We start from the raw sequence: 9,358 nt of genomic DNA, 5'->3' as shown, positions 1-9,358 counted from the left end.
ACCAAATGGCCATCTGGCAGGATGGCGCCTCCCGGGTGGCGCCTCCCTATAGCCCACCATAAATCATACATTGACCAGGTGCCCTGTTGACCTCGAAAAGTCCAAGCCCTGTACCTCCCTACACCTTAACCCGCAGGTACTGCCCTGTTAATTTGTAATCACCTCGCCGACATTTAAATAAGCCAATCATGTGTAACCGCGCAAATTATTTCGGCTCCCTCCCTTTTTGGTTTGTGGTTCTTGCCTTTATAAGCCTGTAAGAAGTTTGGGCCGGGGGTCGAACTCCCCTGCCCCCTGCGCGGTGCATGAGTTTCGACCCCAGCATGCTGGCTTGAGCTCTCCTTTGTTGTTTGTTTGTTTGTGTGCCATTAAAAGCCTCGTGTTGTTACAGCACGGTCTAAGTGTCCTACTAGGTGCGCGCCTCCCCGAGGAGGGACTCCCCGCGAGGGTCTTTCAGTGCAGCCAGGCCTTCTGGAACAGACCGCCCTGTTCATCACATTCTCCTCAGGCCCTTCTAAGGAAGCTCTTTCCCTCGATCAACAGCATCACATGGCCACTTTTTTCTTCTAGTACGAAGGGAGCTTCGTTCAGGTAGGCATGGATGAGAAGACAGTGTTTCCTAAGAAGGAGAGGAGTCCCAACCCCCCAAAACTAGATGGATGGGGAAAGCCTGAACACTTGTTTAGTCTTCTCCCCTCCCCAAGTTGGGTAAATAATCGATTTATCAGGTCTCTAAAGAGAGTTGCCAAGGCAACATGATTCAGTTCTTTCTAGAAATATACAGAAAGGGCAAAACAGGCCACCAATTGTTACACATTCGTTGTTTTTGGGGGGACAGGTTCATTATTGACGTTGAAGTCATTGTCACCACCCAAAAGCTTTTGACACCCTTTCTTTTGCATGGTACACTATGCTGAACATAATCCAGGTATTACCCCGATGGAGTTCTCCCTCAATAGTGAAATTATAATCCAGGAGTCACACTGATAGGAATCATAGAAATACTGAGCAGTTTGTATGTGCTTTGCAGTTTGGTTTGGAGTGCGCACTGGGAAATCTAGGTGTCAGCCCAGCTCTGCTTTGTGGCCCAAGAAAGAAAACAAATTTATATCTCTGTGCTTTACTGTTCTCACACACAAGCTGCCTACCCTCTATGGGGCAGAAGCAGGGCCCAGAAGAGGTCAGGGGGAGGTGTGGTCTTTCATCATTATTCAAACTGATTCCTTCTGGACGCTTCTAGACTTAACCAGACAGAGCCAACACAAGGCCTCATGGAACCTAGAGCTCTTACAGAAATGTCTCTCCCCAGTGGGAGGTCCACTCTCCTTTGTCTTTTGTTCTAAATAGTGTTTCAGTGTTTCAGAGATGTTACATCTCTACTTTTTGGCATGCTTCCCACATTCACAGTCTTCCCCGAACTCCCCTGTTTTGGGAGAAATCTCTGATTAACTTTACATTGTCTTGGCTCTCCATATGACATTCTTCTCCACACTTACATAGTTATGATTCCTAATACAAATGCAGCCCTTTATACTCTGGTGAATATTTCATGTCTTTTATCTCAGTTGTCATAACAATCTCCTAAGCGTGTGTGATCAGTTTTGTCCTCTCCCCAGCCCCTTACTCCTGCTTTTAGTGTAGTGACATCTTATTTAAATTTTTTGTCTGTATTCCAATCTATTAGGGTTTTTTTTTCCTTAGTGTTTTTTTTATTATGTATTTTCCTCAATTACATTTCCAATGCTATCCCAAAAATCCCCCATACCGCGCCCCCCCCACTTCCCTACCCACCCATTCCCATTCTTTTGGCCCTGGCGTTCCCCTGTACTGGGGCATATAAAGTTTGCAAGTCCAATGGGCCTCTCTTTCCAGTGATGGCCGACTAGGCCATCTTTCGATCCTTAGTGGTTTTTAATCTTACACTTGGTCCTGGTTTCATCTCTCCACACATGGAATTGTCTGACAGGTTTCTGCTAGAGTCTGGCTTCAGCTGGGTTCAGGTCCCAAAGAAGAGGTGTGGAGTTGGTGAGGGAAGGGACTGACATTATCTAAGGGTGAATCAGGAGAGCTGGTGTTTATTGAAAAAAAAAAAAAGGGGGACACACTTTTTGAGTCTATGATTGCATAATATCTTAACCACTAGCAATCCTGAAAGCAGACTTAATGATAACAAGAAATATATGATCTTTTCACAGATTGTTTTTAACCTATTTTAGCCCTATTTTTTAATATCCAGAATAAACAAAGTCATCAACTTTATTACTGTATTCTTCTTTGAAGCAAAAGCACTAAGTTCAGCAAGCATCTAAGTCCCCATTGTTCGCTAAGGTTCAGCAACCCCACCCTTTGCAATTCCTTCTGCAAGGTCCCTGCTTTGTGGTCAGCAGGCACCAGACATCGAGTCCTGGGAAACAAACCCATGAGAGCAATTTGCATCCCTACAGGGGCATGAAGCAGTGTTTGCACCAGGAAGCATAACAAGCACTGAGCCATTTCCTAATTGTGGTCCTATGTGCCTTGGTCTTATAATACGGGTCTGTTCTCCTCATGAGCTCCCCAAAGGGAAGGTCTGACACCTTACTCTTTTTCCACTGTGCCATATCATCCTAATTCCTTCAATGTATGCTGCTGTATATGTCAGAGAGTGATCAAGCCAGCCTAGCTTCTTAACAGAATCTGCTTCTCGTGTTTCTTTCCTGGTCTTGCCATTCATCCTGTGGGCCTGGGCCCATTGTTTCTCTAGACTGTATGATTTCATTCTGAAGTCCAGGTGTACATAGGAGTTTCTAGCAACATCTTGCAGTTACTGAATCTGCAGCTTCTCTGTTCTTGGTGCAAACAGGGGACACAAGGGGATTCTTGTGCAGGAATAGGCAGAGTTATCGGGCCATATGGTTCCATGGTGGCAGAGAGTTGTTTCCAAAGATTTACTTTTTTTTTTTTAGCAAGACTGCTATTGTATACATTCATATCCTTTACCAAAGCCCATACAAAATTTCCTAAAGGAAATTCCTATAATGCATAGTAAGAATCATCAAATGAAAATCAAAGGATGCTGGAGATCTGTGATTCTCGATATCCACATGCTGGAACTTTGTCAAGCAACAATGGTGGACAAAATTTCCACTGGACTTTGTCCTATTTTGTCTTCTGCTGCCATGATAAAACCCTGACCATACCAACATGGAAAGGAAAGTTTATTCCATCTGACACTTTACAGTCCATCATTTCAGAGAGTCAGGGCAGGAGCTCAAGCAGGAAGCAGGTGCAGAGGCAGGGACCATGGAGGAAAGCTGATTCCTGGCTTATTCTCCACGGCTTGCTCAGTTTCCCTTCTTTTGACATTTTCTAATACATTTTCTTTGTGTGTGTGTTGCGGCCTGCCCGCAGTCCACAACACGAACGGTTCAACTGAGAATGGCAGTTCGAGCTGAAAAGAGAGGAATCTAGACGGGGCGGAAGAAAGAACGGAGCTAAGACAACATTCTGATCAAAGCTCAATTTTACTATTTCCAGACACTCAGTTATAAAGGAAGGGGGAGGGAACCCAATATCCCGCCAAGTAACTCAGGGTCCAGTAGCAGGACGAACACGTGTGTGCCTCCAGGCAGCAAAGGCAGGGTCCAGCAGTAGGCGTGGCAGGACGAATGAGCAGGTAGCTCCACCCTTGAGCAAGCAGGTTCCAGGCTGGGGGAAGGGAGGCCACATGTGTGTGTGTGTGTGTGTGTGTGTGTGTGTGTGTGTGTGTGTGTGTGTGTTTGAAGGAAGGAGTGAGCTCTCTTCTACTTTGTGCTTTAAGTTATCAGCACCTCTATCCACTGAACAATCTCACCAGCCCTCAGCTTGCGACCGTTTGCTCAGCAGTGGCATCACCCAGAGTGATGGGCCCTACACATCAATCATCAACCAGGAAAAAACATGTCCTACTGACATGCCCACTGGCCAGTGTGATGGAGGCTGTTCCTCATTTAAGGTTTCCTCTTCCCACAGGATTCTAGCTTGTATCATTTGACAGCACCCAGCTCAGACTTGTTGCTTTAGTTGTAGAAATATTTTTGATACTGTAATGGTCTTCACTCTTAATTTGAAACATTGTGTCCTATTCACAGGCCTTCCTCTGTCACATTTCCTTCATCCCTTTATTTTCCCTAGAGCATATGACAGATAAGTGAGGCTGTCTTATACTTCACACTATGCCAGGCAGAGTGGCACATCCTGTAATCCCAGCATCTGGGGGCAAAAACAGGATCAGATAGGGTTCAAGGCCATTCCTGGCTACATAAGGAATTCAAGGTCACCCTGGGTTACATGAGACCTTGTCCAAAAATAAAAATTAAAATAAAACCCAGAACCAAACTTTATACCAATTATCCACTCTGGGAATGACAATAAACCTGATACCATTACCTAAATTCAGATTTCCTGAGTTATCCCTGGGAAGATGTTTTTATTTTCCAGATCTAGAACCCAGTCAAGGAGAACCTACCAACCATAGTCATCAGGTCTCTGCCCTCTTCCTTATCTTCAGTCTTTTTCTATTTTCCTTGTTTCTCATGACACTGACATTTTTAGAAATCTAGGAAAATCTTTTTCCGGAATGTACCTCACATTTCCAGAATATACAAAGGTGCTGTGTTGTCTTTTTCTCGTTTTCAGGTTTAAAGACTTTTTTCCCCTTTGGAGGAGACTAGTATGTCACATCACAAGTCACCTGGCATGTGTGCCTCTTCCTTGGCAAGGCCACGGGGGCATTCAGTGGTGGTGATGGCTGCTGTCTCTCCACATCCTGCCACCTAGCTGTCCTTACCCACTGTTTCTGCTTGACTCAGTTTTTCCCACAGTGACTCTCAACTGGTGATTTTTTTCTACTTCTCTCTTCCTCTTACACATTCATTAACTGGCGTTTTGGGAGGTTTGTTTGTTTGTTTGTTTGTTTGTTTGTTTGTTTGTTTGTTTTTTGGTTTGGTTTTGTTTCCTAAGAAGCTTCTAATTCACTCCCCACCCAACCTGTATTTGTTTAATGTCATTATGGACTCATGAGTTTTCTTTTGTTGTTAAATGTTTAGATTTTTTTTTTTTTGAGACAGGGTTCCTATGTACCCTAGCTGGACTAGAACTATTATAAAGCCCAGGCTGTCCTTGAACTCATTACCCTCCTACCTCAGGCTCCAGAATACTGGGATTACAGACATCCACTACTGTGCATGGCTTAGATGTATTTTAATATAATTTTACATTTTTATTTCAATTTTTTAATATGTATGCACGTGTGTGCCTGCTTGTCTGAATGTACACCGTGTGCATGCAGTGCTGTGGGCCAGCGGAGGGCACTGGATCTCCTGGAATTGATGTTACAGGTGATTGTGGACCTACCAGGGTGGGTGCTGGGAATCTAGCTCAGATCTGGAGGCAGAGGGGTAGGAGCTCTTCACACTCAGCCATCTCTTCAGCCCCTCATTACTAACCCTTTATTCCCCTCCCCCTCCCGCCAAGTTTTTTTTTTTTGAGACAGGGTTTCTCTGTGTCACCCCGGCTGTCCTGGAACTCACAGAGATCCTCCTGCCTCTGCCTCCTGAAGGCTGGAAACAAAGGCATGTTCCAACATGTGCAACATCCCCTAATAAATTCTCTCTCTCTCTCTTTTTAAAGCTAACTATTTTTTTTAATTCTTCTCTCATATATTACATCCCAACCTCAGTTCCCCTCCCTCTTCTCTGCCCAGTCCCTCTCCCCTCCCCCCAGATCCATTCCTCCTCTGTTTCCCTTCAGAAAAGGTCAGGCCTCCCAGCACATCAAGTTACAATAAGACTAGGCACATCTCTTATATTAAAGCCAGACAAGGCAGCTCAGTAGGAGGAAAAGCCCCCAGAGCAGGCAAGAGTCAGAGGCAGCCCTGCCCCCACTTGATGGAGTTGAATATATTCTCTTAATACTTATTTTTCATTGTAAGCCTTAGAATCAGAACTTGTTCAAGTTAGCTTCTTCGGACCTGGTCATATACATACTTAAACATACTTCCGGTGATTTTTTGTTTTTGTTTTTGTGTTTGAAAAAAAACAAAACAAAACAGAAAAATCAAAAAAGAAAAAAAAAAGCACTTGTTATTTCAGGGCAAAGGGTGGCAGACATTTTACATCTCATGTGCTTTGCTTAGCATCTTCTGAATATCACTCCACTGCAGTGCCCAGATCTCTTCTTCACTGTGGATGTACCAGTGTGATAGTTTACCTGACGCATCTCTTATTTGGGGCATTTGCTTCTTTTCAACATTTTGCTATTGCCAATAGTGATGCAACGTGTATGCATGCATTCAAGTCTTTCTTTGAGATAAATACTTAGATCCTTGTCAAAGGGCAGTGCCAATGTCACTTTGTTAGATGCTGTACAGTTTTCTTCCATAGGCTCTGTGCTGCTTTCCTTTTTCATAGCTGCAGTTTAGGGACTGCTGGTCCCATGCAGCCTCCTAGAGACTTTTTTTTCCATTGTAAATTCAAAGCAATTCTTTATCCATCAGTTTTTGGCAGGTGCTAATTCACCTTTAAGGGGTATAAAAATTGTACATATCCAGGCCAATTCAAACAAAACTTACTTAGATAAAGCATTTTATAAACATTAAGGCCCTAATGACAAATACTCCCCTAGCAGACAAAGATGTCTGTTAAAGCCATTAAGACTGCAGGAAAATTGATAATTCTCACATTTTTGTAATAACTCTAAAGTCCTAAAATGTTTAACTTTATTAAACATATGCCAGAGGTCTAAATTAATGACATTTTGATAATAATGTGCAACTGTATCTATTGATTTTTCTCTTATGAGCATCTCTGTTACTATGTCAGGAAAGTAAAGTTTTCTCTTTTCCTTTTTTTAAATTTAATTTATTTTTTTACCTTATTAATTTTACATCCCCTCACTACTCCCCTCCCGGTCACCCCCTCCTACAATCCTTGTCCCTCCCCTTCTCCTCTGATCAGGTGGCCTCCCAGAGACTTTTGTCTAGCTTCTGGATTATGTCACCTTGATCAATGAGACATTCAATTCCTATGTAATTGTCACATATGTTACAGTATTTATTGACATTTCGAAGCAGTGAAATAGCACCCAGGCCTTTGCACACACTAGGCAAATGTTCTGCTACTGAGTCACATCCCAGCCTGTATCTCTATTATGTGAGAAGCAGAGTCCCTGTGCTCCCCTTGGCTCCCTCTGCTCTCCTCCACACACTCCCTGCTCTCTTTTGCTTCCCCTCCCACTTCACCCCTTCTCTCTGTTGTCCAGGAACTCCCTATGTAAATCCACGAGTGTCAAATCCATGATGATCCTTTCTGCCTTCAGAGTGCTGGGATACTTATTGTCAGCCACCATCCCAGCTTTTGTTCCTTTTTCTAACAGATTTTTAAATCTTTTCTGACCCTTGACCTTGAGTTCTTTATAAAGCTATTAGTGTTCTATTTCTCATATATGTTGTAAATATATTCTTTTGGCTTTAATCTGCAAAAAAAGTCTGCTTTGATTTGTCTGAGGTTGAATTTGTTAAGTCTTTGTTATCATCTGGATCTTGAAGCACAGAAAACTACACACACACACATGCTGGCATGACACCTGTGTATTTCTTTTTATATTTCTTAGGGATTTTGTTTACTCTTGTGTATGCAGTAAGGAACGAACCCATTTATATTTTCCCAAGCAACTATCTAATTTACTTATTTAATTTACTATTGCTATGACTAAGGCAACTTATAAAAGACAGCATTCAATTGGAGGCCTGTTTACAGTTTCAGAGGGTGAGTCCATGACCATCACAGTACGGAGCATGGCAACAGGCAGGCTGGCATGGTATTGGATCAGTAGCAAAGAGAATATATGTTGAAACAACCAAGAAACAGAGAGAGTTAACTGGGAAGGTATGGGCTTTTGAAACCTCATAACCCACACCCCTCCCAGTGACACATCTCCTCAGACAAAGCTACACCCTCTAATCCTTCCCAAACAGTTCCACATACAGATATATGAGTCTACGGGGTCATTCTCTCCAAACAACCACAACGGTTGTCTCTGTTTCATTTTTAAGTCTAACCTGAGTGACTTAGGATGTTACATGTGCTATATACTCAAGTTCTGTGTGCACTGGTTCATGACAATACAGTGAGTTTGCATGTATTTTTGTAATGTGAGAAGCATTCTGGCTCTCTCTCTCCCTTCCTCCCTCCCTCCCTCCCTTCCTTTATTCTTTCTTTTTTTTTAACATAAATTATATAAACTTTAACTTTGTTAGTGATACTTACGGAATAAATGACTAACAATATAACTCAGATTTAATTGGCTTTTGTACAGGCAGTGTGATAAATGGCATATAGCATCTGTCTCAATAGGGTTTCTATTGTTGTGATAAAACACCATAACCATAGCAGCATCAGAGAGAAGTGTTTATTGAATCTCACAACTCACAGGTCAAACTCCAGTGAGGGACACCAGGACAGAAACTAAAGCAGAAGCCATAGAGAATGCAGGTCACTGGCTTGCTCTCCGTGGCCTGCAAAGTTTGCTTTCTTCTATGCCCCAGAACTACCTGCCCAGGAATGGCACTTGACACAGGAGGGGCCTTTCATGTCAATCATTAATCAAGAACATGCCCCACACACATGCCTACAGTCCAATCTGATAAAAACAATTCCTCAACTGGAACTTCCTTTTCCTAGATAACAGGGAACCAACCAATCTGATTGTTCTCTTACTCAGCATCCATGCCATGAACTTGTTAAATGTTTCTCTCCCTCCCCCTCTCCATCCCCCTCTCCTTCTCCCTCTCTCTCTCTCTCTCTCTCTCTCTCTCTCTCTCTCTCTCTCTCTCTCTCTCTCTCTGTCTCTGCCCCCCACCCTGCACCTCTCACCTGATGCAGCTCTTGCCTGCAGACAAATGCCTATATAGAATTCCCCCATCCCAATCGCACTGTCACACCCTAGGTGAATTCAGCTTTGTGTCGACACCAACTCAGCCTAGCCTGTATCCCTTTTAATGCACCTCCTGCAACAACAGTCTCCAGAAGGTGGACTTTATGGCTAACACTAGCATTAATGCTGTTTATTGCTTACCACCCTGCAGGATACCATAACTTCTTCCATTTTCTGTGGAGCTCCACCAAAACAACATTTCTCAGTTGATTTCCCCATGTTCAGTCCCCCCATTCAGGTGCCAGCTGTAGCTGTCCAGCAGCTTTGGTCAAACTGGGTATACCTTAAAGGGAGGCTGGAAATGAAAAAGGCAGGTGAGCAAGAGAGAAAGATGAAATCAAGACAAAGGTTTCTGATCAAGCCTCAAATTTTAATTTTCAGCTCTGCCTTACATAGGCAAAACCCA

Source organism: Mus caroli, unplaced genomic scaffold (genome assembly GCF_978045245.1).
Source record: "Mus caroli unplaced genomic scaffold, Mus_caroli_1 scaffold_9, whole genome shotgun sequence".
In the NCBI taxonomy this organism is placed as follows: Eukaryota; Metazoa; Chordata; class Mammalia; order Rodentia; family Muridae; genus Mus; species Mus caroli.
This window is presented reverse-complemented; position numbering follows the sequence as displayed.